At 41.7% G+C, this 14,561-nt stretch overlaps 1 protein-coding gene across 1 annotated transcript in view; it reads right to left on the bottom strand.

The window, feature by feature from the left end:
• The window catches only part of MCHR2 (melanin concentrating hormone receptor 2), a 516,813-nt gene extending 509,887 nt beyond the window's left edge, over window positions 1-6,926 (bottom strand). The window contains exon 1 of the mRNA XM_063919680.1: window positions 6,693-6,926. The gene's annotated coding sequence lies outside the window, so the exon portion shown is untranslated. The remainder of the gene's footprint in view (window positions 1-6,692) is intronic.
• Between the last annotated feature and the right edge of the window lie 7,635 nt (window positions 6,927-14,561).

Raw genomic sequence — 14,561 nt, forward strand, 5'->3', positions numbered from 1 at the left:
ACTCATGTCTGAAAAATTAAGACACACAGAACATAGTGCAACCAATTTTGGTAATAAACAGATAAAGAATTTATTTGTTCAACTCACATAAATATGAGTCAATATAGCATATCATCCACCAGATGGCGTTGGTCCTTAGTTCTCACAGGAACTTCAATGCAATATTGCAAAAACCTCTACTAGATGGTATGGGACATCAATCCCCGCAGATATACTGGAAACTCAGAAAGATAGATATATGGTGCAGTACGGCTTAACCATAAAAGAGTTTTATTCTGACAAAAACACACTTACATAAAACAAATAATTAAAAGCATATATCACCCATCTGGGATCAATACTGGAGACCAGATTCCAAACAGAGCCAGCTGTAACTACGTCGTGAACGGGTTTCCAGATAGCAAGAACCTGAGTTTGCAGTATATCTGCGGGGATTGATGTCCCATACCATCTAGTGGAGGTTTTTGCAATATTGCATTGAAGTTCCTGTGAGAACTAAGGACCAACGCCATCTGGTGGATGATATGCTATATTGACTCATATTTATGTGAGTTGAACAAATAAATTCTTTATCTGTTTATTACCAAAATTGGTTGCACTATGTTCTGTGTGTCTTAATTTTTCAGACATGAGTCTTCTTTGAAATAAGACTTATGCGACATCAATTGTAAACACGATTGTTACCGAAAAAGTAAGCTGTTAAGGAGAATTGTTCATTTGGGTGAATAGGTAGCGCCGGGTGTGGTCACTACATCTTATATATGAAAAGGTGTTCCCTGCCATCTGAACTACTACACCAGACCTATGCTGCTTTGCCATTGTGAGATAACCATTATGCTGATACCAATCACTTGTTTGTAAGTGGACATCGTGAATTAAAAATTCATTCTATAATGATGGTCTGCATTATTATATGTTTTTTTTTCTTTTACATGTAATATTGTGGAATTGTATGAACAAAGAGGAGTTTCTCCATACCTAAATTTCCTTCAAGTAAACCTGGTTTCTACTCATAAAGCGGTTGTGGTTTGAGGTGTGATCTATCACCATATAGGGTTGAACGTGTTATTCTTCCTAGTGCTTATTAGTTTTGTAATACTTCTTTTCTTATGTATTCTTGAGTAAATTGAATGCTTACTCCTATACACAACTATAGCTGCATTGTGGGGGACTTTTATTGTGCACCATTGCTGAAATTTCTTTCCAGTTTACAGTTTTATTGTGCGCACATATCACAGACATGCACAAAAAGGGGGTGTGGTCACAGCTCACATGGGCATGCCGCTGGTCATGGGGCCCTAGCCTCGTGTCATGCTACCATCTCTCTATGCTGGGTGACCAATCAGAGTGCCAGGAGATGGAGCCACTCAGCAAGCACCTGTTTATGTGAGCCAGAAAGATGAGCTGTGTTGCAGGAGACTGAGCTGCTCGGCCAGCCCCAGTCTCTCTGCGTGGCCGGCCCAGCCCATCAGTCATTCTGGAATTTGACAGAAGTGCCAGATGGGCAGTCTAGCCCTGGTAACTACAGACAGATAAATAGCCCCAGTAGACTTGGATGCAGCACCCCCAGACAGATGCATCTCAAGGGGTGCACGGGGAATGTGTACCAGTGACGTGTGGTGGGCTGAGGCAGGTGAAGCAGAGCCTTTCCTGTCATACTTACATTTGTACCAGAGTTTTTATTGTATAAAGTATATGAAAAATACAAAGAATATGTTTGAAATATCTTCTTTGCATTATTCTAATCATTTTTATAGCCAAAACTCTGGAGTAAAAAGTCTATGTCCTGCTTATCTTTTCCGCACATCTGTGATCAAAACTCACTAAATTTCCAGGAGTTTATACTGCTGCACCTGTGTATAATACCCACATGTACCCTTTGGCTCATATTTTGTGTGTAAATCTGGCTCTGGTGCTAGCTAGTGCCTCCTGAGCCATTTAGCTCACTGCACCTCCCTGATGTGTACCACACCCGGATTTCACCCTTCCATGGGTGACACCATAATGCAGGTTCCTCCCCAGTGACAAGGAGCCAGGGGGCTGCACTGTGACATTCTTGTGCAGCACCTAGCTTCTGTCATAGAGAAGGAGCCGACAGTGCAAGTGCAGCCAGAGTCTCCAAGGTAATGCCCCCTCCCAGCGAGGCCATACACCAGATGGTAGTAAACATAGGCTTCCAGCGAGACCACACCCTTCCTATGAGGCCATGCTTCCTTTTTGAACTTGCGCGATGACCCCCGTACTGCCTCTGCCCTCAGATTCTGTTTTGTTGTGGGTACAATATTGCAAGTACTGTAGACAGCAAATTGATAATTTAGCACAACTTTAATTAAAGACTGTTACAGAAATGCTTGACCTTATTATGTGGGGACAATCAAAGTGGAGTAAAACACAATAGTTACTGTATGAACAAATGGTACATACAGAGCTGAAATATATTGCAGACATTAGCATATAACATGTACACCAACACATACCCAGAAATAATCATCAGGTAACAGGCTACAAAACAAATGTCACAGCCGCTCAGAGTATCAAAAATGGATATTAAAAATCATGATGATGATTCCCCTGTGACCAGCAATAGAGGATCCTAGACAGATTTAAGCTTTCTTAAGAAAGCCCGATTCCCACCTCTCATCACACCTTACAATTGTTTTCTACTTCCAATAAATATGAATAAATCCCTGAAGTACTGTCTGGGAATACAATATAAATGTTGATCAGAAGGAAAAAGGCAATTATATTTTTTTTATTTTAAATATTAAATCTACAGTATGTCAGTCCATTGCTACTGTAGTTATCAAAGCAGATACTGAACATTTATTGCTATGACTAAGATTACTATAATAAACCTGGTTCAATTTTTGGAAATGTTTAAACCTGGGATCCTTCCCTAGACCCCCAGAAATGTTTATTCAACTTAGCAGGGTCCTTAAGCTTACACTAAGCAGGGAGCACAAGATCTCTGCAGGAAGATAGAAATATCAGCTGGCTCCTGATTGGCTGGCCATGTGTTGGTCAATTTAGAAGCCAGCATTCATTTCTAGCAGCTAGATCAGATCCCTCCTCTAGCAGTAATAAGCATGCATAGAAAACAGTGGAACAGACCAAAAATATGGGATGCGGTCAAGATCCCGCCGGACGGAATCCCGGCGGTCGAAATACCGACACCAGAATCCCGGCCAGCACAATCCCGACATATTCTCCCTTCGTGGGTTTCCACGCCACCCATAGAGGGAGAATAAAATAGTGTGCCGAGCGTAGCGAGGCAGCGTGCCCGCAGCTCGCCACCCCTGTCGGGATTGTGCTGGTCAGGATTCCGGTGTCGGTATTTCGACGCCGGGATACCGTCCAGCGGGATTTCGTACTGATCCCAAAAATACATAGTACTAGAAACAAGTACTACTGAGTGTAAAATCACTAAGCGTCAGGTTTGCTGTCAAATCAGACAGCAATTGACAGCAGTTTAGTGTCTAAATTATAAAAGTATTAACTATGCATCAGTTTTGAGTAATTTAAGATCCGCCATCAGAACTCATTGGATTTGAAGCCCCAATCCTGCTGCATAACTGCCGCAAATCCAGTGAAAATCCATCATCAATAAGCACACTGCACAGATCTGTATGATCTATGCAAGTTTAGCTGTGTTTACAGTGTTGAAAGGAGTAAAACTAGGAATAGCATGGCGTGAATTCCCCTCCAAACTGATAACTATTCCTGCGCCTTTAAGCCTTGGCTGGTATTGTAAACTATGAGGGGTTGGAAGGGGAAGGGGGGGTAAGAGGAATGGGGGGGGGGGCCTACTTTTTTTCAATGCCAGCTTATGCTCAGAGGCTGGTTATCATTTTGGAGTAGGATTTATTTGTTTACTCGTGTTACAATGTAAACACAGCTAAGCCTGCACATACATACTGATCTGTGCAACTCTTAAAACAAACTTGCCTGCAAGAGGCAAGTCTATTATTTGGAAGGGTTTGCTGTCAGCTTTGCAGCAGGTTCCTATCCCACCACATAGTATTTTCGGGCTTCTTTACTTCTTCTGAAAAGAACATCGATGGTGAGCCAATGATCTCTTGTGTTCTAAAGGCTGTATATTTGGTGAATTTTCACTAAATCAATGAATCTCAAACCTGTTAAAAAAAACCTACTATATACTGATGATTAGTAAATATACTGCTGCATGTGATTTTAATATGGACAACATCTTAAAATAGGCAGACTCAACATTACAAAACTTTACTTCATGTAATCTAGTTTCCTTATGCAATAATAATAGTAGTAGTAGTAATAATAATAATAATAATAATAATAATAATAATAATGTAATAAATGTAGACACCTTCCTTCCTTAACAACAACCAGCAGTGGCTTCCCATCGATCGTTGATGGTTTTGCCATGGAAGACTTAAATCAGATGTTTCTCTACTATCCATGGCTTTCTGTCAATGATATTGTCTTTCCCCCAAGCACAGAGCTTAGCCCTATATCACTAAAGGTGCATACACATGGTGCAATGTAACCTTACGATTTTGACTATATAGTCAAAATCATAAGGAAAATTAGTACAAATCACATCGTGTATATACAGCTTGCGATATCGATGCGCGCTACCGTGGGGTCGGTATCGCAAGAAAAGATAGACTGTGCAGGCAAGTCAATCTTGACTATATGGTGTACAATCTCTTATATAGTATAGTCAAAATTGGTACTTTGTCAAAAGCTCAAGTTAAAATAGTCAATATCAGTGTGAAGTTCAGGGCTCCAGGGATTTCAGGGGGAAATCGCAAAGTCAAAATCGGACATAGCCAATATCTCACTGTGTGTATGCACCTTAAGCCCCACACCTGAACATAATTGTCTTGCTATGCTCCCCAGCAGATATGTCCATCAATGGATGCAAACCATTAATAGTTCACCGTCAATGGGTTCATGCCATCGATGTTACTCACTGATGGCACCATCAATGGTGAACAGTATTGTAGAGAGCTGTCTGGGGCCCTGGCAATTATTGTGGGGGCATGGTCTAATTGCAGGACCCATGATCACTCTCCCTTAGGGGATAAAAATTGGAATAATTATATATGGCAATGCGCAATGAACAAGGGGGTGCTGTGAGCCCCTCAGCCATTGGCAAATGCAGAGGGGTGCACGATCAGTGAGAAATCTTCCACCCCCTGCACAAGAAGAGGCTGCCGCTGCTTCTCAGTGGCAGCAGACACTCTGGCCCCACTGTAGCTGTGCTGGGTGGTGGAGAGAGGAGAGACAGGTAGGGGGGGGCAGGCCTGGACTCCTGCTGGGTCCCTCCAACAAGTCCAGGTAATTGGTACATGCTCCCCCTGATCTCAATGGCCCTGATGGTGACCATCGCTGACAAACCCACCGATGGCCGTCCTTGCTTCCTTTTCAGGTTACAGCTGCCCCTTGGTGCTTTAGTCATTTCCAGACTGTTTCTGGCTTAACTAGGCTCTTTGAGTAGACCATCTCCTCCAGTTAATAAGCGTTTGGACTGCCACACTACTACTTCATTTACCTATCAACAGTGAAACTGAGATCATAACATAAAATAATTCAGTTTTCTATACAGTATTTTTATGCCACTTTTTCACTGTAACCTCAATGTCCACCAAATATATCATCAGTTCAATAAAAAGTAAATTTAATGTATTGATTTAATGATATTCACTATAATGAGAGTATTATTGTAGCCCATGTAGCAATCTTGTGGAATGATCATCTAAAATGTGCTATAGTATGACTGTTAATTATGTAAGTTGCATTTATGGCCAGGAAAGAAACAGTTACTATATTTAGCACTACCCTTTTCTAAAACAATTTCATGTTAATTTGTTAAATTAGGACATTGCTAGAAAAACACCATTGTCAGTTCAACCACTTGAAAAGACTGCAAGGTCATAATCTTTATTCACTGTAGCAAGAACAGAGGACTGTGATGATTCAATGACAAACATCAACTCAGAAACCTGCAGTACCGTACTTACTTTATTTTTAGTAACAATGATAAGCTGTAGAATGTTTGTGCTGGGATTCATACAGCTTATGAAAGATATTGTTTTTGTTTTGCCTTATCTTTCTGTAAAAATATATATATTTTGTGCAATTTTGAACTTTATCTGCTCATCGCTAAAAAAAGACAAATCAATTCATATTACATATTATTTTAGATAACAAAATAATTCAACAATGGCATGTAAAATATATATTTTCACAAATTAGACTGCTGCAGAATTAATTTTTAAGGCATACAAACTACGATCTGTTCATTAAGCAAATGTAAGATGATCACACTATAACACACTATAACCTTGTATTTTTCAAGTAGCAATAAAAAAATATATTACAGTACTTAGAACATATACTGTAAGTTAGGGTTACTCAATTTATGATAGATCTAACAAGAACTGACAAGAAAATCATTTTCATGTTCTGCAACTTAATTCAAGAACTTTACAAAATCGTTATACAAATATTCCACAAAGATATATTATGCTTGGATATGTTATGTGAACAACTTTAAAATAGGTATTATACAATATAATATAATATGATATAGTATTGTACTATATAATATAGATATTGAATAACAAGTATTCCCACATACTAAACTGAAAAGACATTGTACAAATACTGTACAATGTGTCCAAAGATTCCAGAGCACATACTGTACCTACCTTTCTCTTTTTGGAGTAGGCAGAGGGGTACAGCAAACAAATAAAGCTCCTGCTTCTTCTTTACATCTTTAGAAAGAGACTGGTGAATTAATTATGTTGCACATTACATTATCCACAAAGTTAAAGGTTTTCAGTACATTAAAGAGGTCTTTATAAGTATGCATCAGTAAAAGCTGGAAGTGGTACGAATTTCAGCCCTTCTCGGCAGTGAGAGAAGAGAGAGCTGTGGTCTGTGTATAAGGTACAGAGGGAATGTGCAGGAAGAGAGCCTCCTAGCTGTTCACCTAAGGAAGGCGTCTCTTTTCAGCACAAAGAGGTCTGCTTTAGTAATGTAATCAGGCTGAGTGACCAAGTTGATTGTGCTGTTCCAGGTATCTTGATGTTGTTATTTTATTTTATTTTTTGCTTCACTGGTATTATTTTAGTTTAATGCAGGTAGTAAACAATCAACCTTCAGTCATGAATAGAGGAAATTTGTATTTTTTTCATTTGCTATACTTAATATTTATTTGTAGTCCCAAGATTAACATTTCATTTACTGTATATGGGTAAATCGCTATATACTTTGTAGCTGTATCTAGCTGCAGTGTATAAGCAGTATACAGTATGTAATTCTGGCAAGTGAAATTCCATTGCTTTTCAGTAATGTGCATGTACAGTACGACCTCAGTCTCTGTTATTTTGCGCCTTGCCAGACCTGAACTATTGATGGTTTAATAATTTACTGTTTTACCCTGTTGGTAAATACACCATCAACCATCGATAGTTAAAACCGTTGATGGTCATCCCTAGAATGATCTCCATTTTTGTTTGGCATAAATCTGTGAGTTTGGAATTGTGTGTTCAAACCAGGGCCGTAACTAGGTGTGTGTCGATGGTGCCTTGCCCACAGCGCAACTGCACTGAAGGCGCACCATCAGGCAACACACCCCCATGTACTGTACGAGCATTTTAGTTATGCTGTCCGCCGGCGCCGCCGCCTCTGTAAGGGATGGGGAGCGGTGGCGCAGGACACAGCACAGTCCCCCGTGCGGAAACTCCTCCTGTGACACCCGCCGCCGCTGCAAAGGAGAGGGAGCGGGAGGGAGAGGGAGCCGCCTGTTGCTGTAAAGGAGCCGCCGCTGCCTCAGCTAATTCCTCCTGTGAGACCCACTGCCGCTGCAAAGGAGAGGCAGCAGGTCTCACAGGAGGAATTAGCTGAGGCAGCGGCGGCTCCTATACGGCAACAGTAGCGCTCCCTCCCCTCCTTCTTTGCAGCGGCAGCAGGTCTCACAGGAGGAATTAGCTAAGGCCCTTAGCTAATTCCTTCTGTGAGACCTGACGCCGCTGCAAAGGAGGAGGAGAGGGAGCGCTACTGAGCCGCCTGTTACCGTATAGGAGCCGCCGCTACCTCAGCTAATTCCTCCTGTGAGACCCGCCGCTGCTGCAAAGGAGGAGGAGAGGGAGCGCCACTGAAGCCGCCTGCAGGCCCTGCTGCTGTTGTTTTAAAATGGTAAATGTTTTTTACATAAACCTGACGCTATTGATGCAGACCCGCACATGTCTTGCGATGTTTGCAACCTTATTTATGTATACAATTTTGTTTTGTTAATGAACACATTTTACTTCTGTGAATTTGGATATAAATACATTAAGACTCGGCATCAGCACCCATGTGTTTTGCAAGGGAGCAAAAGGTCAATGAATGTGATCTTTGCTCTTGGTCCACTAATGTCTTAAAAGCTCTGACTATTATCCATTCTGTCTCATCATGGGAGAGACAAATTTCATTGTGCATATTACTGATACTTATCACATCTGTGTCAACATCATGTGGAGGATTGTATCCAGGCTCCCTTGTGTCGCCCCAACCTGGAGATGAACAGCCAATTGCTGATGGTTCCCTTTTATATAAGTCAACCTACAAGTGGCAGCATTCATTTCCCATATCTCCTTTTCTATATGTGTTGCTCTGAAAGCAACAGAACTCACGAACCATAGCTCATTCTGACTATGCCAGTGTATCACTCCGCTTTATGGGAAGGGGCAGTGATAGGATAGTCTGTAAACGAGGTGATAATAGGACAATCTGCATGACAATACAACCAGTTCACACACCATTTGTAGAAGGGCTCAGGGGGTTCACAGCTGCTGCTGTAGAGTGGCACTACATCACTCTCTTGTTATAAGGCCCTTAGCTAATTCCTTCTGTGAGACCTGCCGCCGCTGCAAAGGACGAGGAGAGGGAGCACTACTGAGCCGCCTGTTGCCGTATAGGAGCCGCCGCTGCTGTGAGACCCGCCACCGCTGCAAAGGGGGAGGAGAGGGAGTGCCACTGAAGCCGCCTGCAGGCCCTGCTGCCGTTTGACCCGCCTCTGCTGATGACGCCAGCGCCGCATCAGCAATGGAGTAGGAGTGGGAGCTTCTGTAGAACAGTGTCTTCGCCTGTCAGGTTGCCGGATCGCCCCCACAGGTGACAACACACACACACACACTTGCACTCTCCCTGCCTAATGTCTCACACACACACACACACACACACACACACACTCTCCACGTCTAATGTGACACACACACACACACACACACACACACTCTCCACGCCAATGTGACACACACACATAAACACACACACTCTCCCCGCCTAATGTGACATACAAACACACTCTCCCTGCCTAATGTGAAAAAGGGGGCTCTGTTGCTGTAATATATAACAAAGGGGGACTCTGCTGCCTAATGTGTAAAAAGAGGAGACTCTGCTGCCTTAATGTGTAAAAGGGGGACTCTACGTGCCTAATGTGTAAAAGGGGACTCTACCTGCCGTACTGTGTAAAAGGGGGACTCCGCCTGCCGTAATGTGTAAAAGGGGGACTCTGCCTCATGTGTAAAAGGGGACTCTGCCTAATGTGTAAAAGGGGACTCTATCTGCTGTACTGTGTAAAAGGGGGACTCTGCCTGCCGTAATGTGTAAAGGGGGGACTCTACGTGCCGTACTGTGTAAAAGGGGAAGTCTACGTGCCTAATGTGTAAAAGGGGACTCTACCTGCCATACTGTGTAAAAGGGAGCTATGTGGTTACACCCATTCCCCATGAAGCCACAGCTGTATATTTTTGGCGCGCGCCTACGGCGTGCATTGGCCCTGTTTTATATTTGGAGGGGGCGCGCCGATGCTGTTTCTTGCACACAGCACTAAAATGTCTAGTTACGGCACTGGTTCAAAGCATGCATGGGGGATCTAGACAGGACATACATGTGAAGTTGTATGTAACATGTCCTGGCTTCCTTTCCTGGGAATCAGAGGCTGCCGCAGCATGCCTAACGCTGCCCAGCCTGTCAATCATCCTTTAGCTTGTCCCCGGACTCATGTGGAACCAGCCAATGGGAGTCCAGGGGTGGGCTAAATGATGATTGACAGGCTGAGCAGTGTGTGGCATGCTGCGTTGGCTGCTGATTCCCGGGCAAGGAAGTCAGGGCATATGTTACATACAATTTCACATGTATGTTCATATGTCCTGGCCAGTTTCCCTCCAGCAGCCTTTGGACATCTCCGATGATGGTGGGTGAAGAACAGGCCCTGCACTATCCCATGCAGTGCCCCTAAAACCGTAGAATGATTGACAGGCTGCCAGCGTTAGGGGGCAGGCTCGTACACATTGCTGAAAATGGAGACTGGACTCCTGTTTTCTGGGAGGGCTGAGGCCAGGGTCTGCGTCAGTTCCGTCAGACATTCTGAGTTAGCCTCGGCTTTCTAAAATGACCGATGCAACCAAGATCGCAACCATCAGTGATCCGAAGCTGCATCTTCGGAAGCAGCACTCAGATCGTAGATGCTGACAGGAGGCGTTTTCTTTCCTACAGATGCCTTTTTTTACACATCACTGCTGCATCCAAAGATGCAGCACCGATGTGCTCTGCATCAATATCTGAATTAGGCCTTTAGTTGGGAAAATTCCAAATATGCAGTTCTGCTGGCTAAAAACAACCTACAGCCATCCTGTCAATCTACGATCTACAGCAGGCATGTCAAACTCAAAATCCCATCTGGGCCGAATAATTAAGGTCTAGGATTGTGTGGACCGCAAGAAAAAGTCTTATATGCAAGTTTGAAAGGATTATTAGAAAAATCAACAATAGAGTTCAAACGTTTTATCATAAATTTACTTTATAGTTTTCTTCCTGATACTTGACACCTCTTTGCTGTCACCAAGTTTCAAATTTCAGGATAAATCTTATTGCATGTGATAACTTTTAAAACTGAACCACATATCAATGTGAGCGGGGAGCTGTGTTATTCCCCCTCATATATCACTGTATAGTCCCCTCTCCTCTATATAATAATAATAATAATAATAATAATAATACCACATATCAGTGTGAGCTGGGAGCTGTGTTATTCCCCTTCATATATCACTGTATAGTCCCCTTTCCTCTATATCATAATAATAATAATAATAATAATAATAATAATACCACATATCAGTGTGAGCTGGGAGCTGTGTTATTCCCTCTCATATATCACTGTACTGTCCCTCTCCTTTATATATGAATAATACCACATATCAGTGTGAGCTGGGAGCTGTTATTCCCCCTCATATATCACTGTATAGTCCCCTCTCCTCTATATAATAGTAATAATACCACATATCAGTGTGAACTGGGAGCTGTGTTATTCCCCCTCATATATCACTGTATAGTCCCCTCTCCTCTATATAATAATAATACCACATATCAGTGTGAGCTGGGAGCTTTGTTATTCCCTCTCACAGAGCCGACCATAGCTATAGGCAAACTAGGCAATTGCCTAGGGCATTTGATATGCCTAGGGGCATCTGCAGCTTCTGCTGATTAAAATGATATGCGGCATGCCTATATTCTGTATAGCATTTCATATGCAGATACAGCCACAGTCTCACACAGTATATAGGCATGCTGCATATCATTTTAATCAGCAGAATCTGCTTGTGCATCCTAGCCACATAGCAATGCAAATAAGATGCATTTTCATAAAAAAAGGTGCCAGATGTTAGCATTGAGGCAAGATTTATGAGGACATATCTGTATCCAAGCAGAGGCAGAGGTCACAGTGTTAGTGGAAGTGTGAGTGCTGTGTGCATGTGAGTGGTTTGCGTTTATCAAAGTTTCACAACTGCGCCTGTGTAAAGATGTTATAGATGTTGTATAAAAGAACCAGAAGTGAAAAACAAACGATCTGAATAATAATGTTTAATAAACTATCATAAATGTTGTAAATTCATAATTTGCAAAAATGCAAACCCTAGTGACCAAAAGAAAGTTTGGTATTACGTAGATAAGAAATGAAAAATAAAAATAAAATGAAAAAATAAAAATAAAATGAAAAATATCTGGGAAGTCTGTATTGTTTGAGATTAAGAATTGAAAATTGTTACCAGTCCAAAAGAAAAATTACTTATGTGGTGAAAATAGAGTGTGGCGTCCCACCTCTTTCACACCTTAGGTGTAGTCCTGTACTCACTTGAGTACACAGTGAAATTGGAATTTCTGAACTGATACTGGAGTTTACGGAGTGAAGAGTCCGTTACAGATGTTATAAATCAATCCTCTTCCCAGAGGGTGGTGATGATCTTGAGTGCGGTCACTTTACTAATCTAGATAATGAAGTGAGGTCAATAGTGATGAACTGAGGCCAAAGTGATGAACTGATAACAATACAGTCATACACCTTGCGAACCACATATCCCTATAAGGATCCCCAGATTAACGGATGGAATAATATGACCATCTTCCCCCCCAAAACCCCCCACCCCCCCATTTCTCTTGCATCTTCAATATACCACCCACCATAATATTAGGTCTCAAACAGATTAATAACTGTTAATCAGGGTAAAAACAATTAAATATTAAGACCTGAAACCCTACAATAGATCAATTAATTTGGGTTTTAGTTTAACATAATTTATGCATTTTTTTAGTAAAACCACAACTTATAAATATTATCCGCCAACAGAATATTAAAGACTTAAAATGTCACATTTTCATGATCAATTAAGAATTTCCAAGAATAACAGAAATTGATGAATCTATTCCACCTGATCAGCAATTCATTGTCAAGCAATTGTATTGGTTGTAATACACTAACAATATACGAAGTCACTCTACCGTTCAAGTATAATTTTATTTTATTATATATATATTTTTCATATTTTTATACATACTGCTCAGTGTTTACTATGCACTGCAACTGAAACACTTTGTATCACCTAGTTTCAATAATACAATGCAGCTGTCTGCGTAGTTGATTTGCAGAACTAAATGAACACACCCATTTGTATGACACAATTATCATGGGCATAAAAAGCCCTCAACAAAGATGGCGATTAAGGACTCCCTGAGGAAGACCCAGACGGGTCGATACGCGTTGGAGAGGAGAGAGGAAAGACAGTACTACACTTCCAAACTTTTCCAGATATCCACACAGACCACAGTGGCTTTCCAAAAACAAATCCAGACTGAACACACGTATGATACAAGAATTGCGGAGGAAGTTTGAACCGCGCGGCCAAGAGGGGAGAAGATCAGATAAGCAGAGCACCGATCACCAGGCGCAGAGAAGACCGATCAGAGCCGTGGAAGCAGTCGACGGGATCAAGCATAGGATACAAGGTAACTCACTCCGTAGGAGGGAGGGTTCACGGCGGACAGTCCCCTTGTGGGTCCCGAAGCCTGTGATACCTTCCCCCCAGAGACGTGACCGCATCCCCCGGTCTCGGCAGGCGGTGGACGCCAGTGGATACGGGCGCCTCCCGTGGTTCGTGACAGAGGTGACAAGCGGGGAGTCCGGAGTTTCTAGTCACCTTGTCCCCTATTCACCTTGTTCCTCCGCTATCCATTTGGGGTACCCCTTAGTAAAGTGACCGCACTCAAGATCATCACCACCCTCTGGGAAGAGGATTGATTTATAACATCTGTAACGGACTCTTCACTCCGTAAACTCCAGTATCAGTTCAGAAATTCCAATTTCACTGTGTACTCAAGTGAGTACAGGACTACACCTAAGGTGTGAAAGAGGTGGGACGCCACACTCTATTTTCACCACATAAGTAATTTTTCTTTTGGACTGGTAACAATTTTTCAATTCTTAATCTCAAACAATACAGACTTCCCGGATATTTTTCATTTTATTTTTATTTCTATTTTTTCATTTTATTTTTATTTTTATTTTTCATTTCTTATCTACGTAATACCAAACTTTCTTTTGGTCACTAGGGTTTGCATTTTTGCAAATTATGAATTTACAACATTTATGATAGTTTATTAAACATTATTATTCAGATAGTTTGTTTTTCACTTCTGGTTCTTTTATACAACATCTATAACATCTTTACACAGGCGCAGTTGTGAAACTTTGATAAACGCTATTTAATTTCTGGAGGCTTTGGGTTTAGCCCCAATCACGTATTGCTGCCACCCTCATAATATCCATATAGATAGAGCGCTGGTTACATTTGCATTTATGTGAGTGGGTTGGTTGTGCAGTAGTGTTCGGAATATGTGTAAGGAGCATTATGTGTGTCATGTAAAAATGCATTAATAATGTGCAACACATGTGTAAGGGGCACTATGTGTGTCATTATGTGTATAAGTGCATTAATAATGTGTGGCATATGTGTAACAGGGTACTACTGTATGTGTGTCATTATGTGTAAAGGGGCACTAATAATGTGCGGCATATATGTAAGGGACATTATGTGTAAAAGGGCATTAATATAGGTTGTCATAATGTGTAAGGCACATTATGTTTATAAGGACATTAATAATGTGTAAGGGGCATTACTGTGGAATTATGTATATAAATGCATTACTAATGTGTGGCATTATGTGTATAGGGTGCTCTACTATGTGGCGTTGCG

Source organism: Pseudophryne corroboree, chromosome 4 (genome assembly GCF_028390025.1).
Source record: "Pseudophryne corroboree isolate aPseCor3 chromosome 4, aPseCor3.hap2, whole genome shotgun sequence".
In the NCBI taxonomy this organism is placed as follows: Eukaryota; Metazoa; Chordata; class Amphibia; order Anura; family Myobatrachidae; genus Pseudophryne; species Pseudophryne corroboree.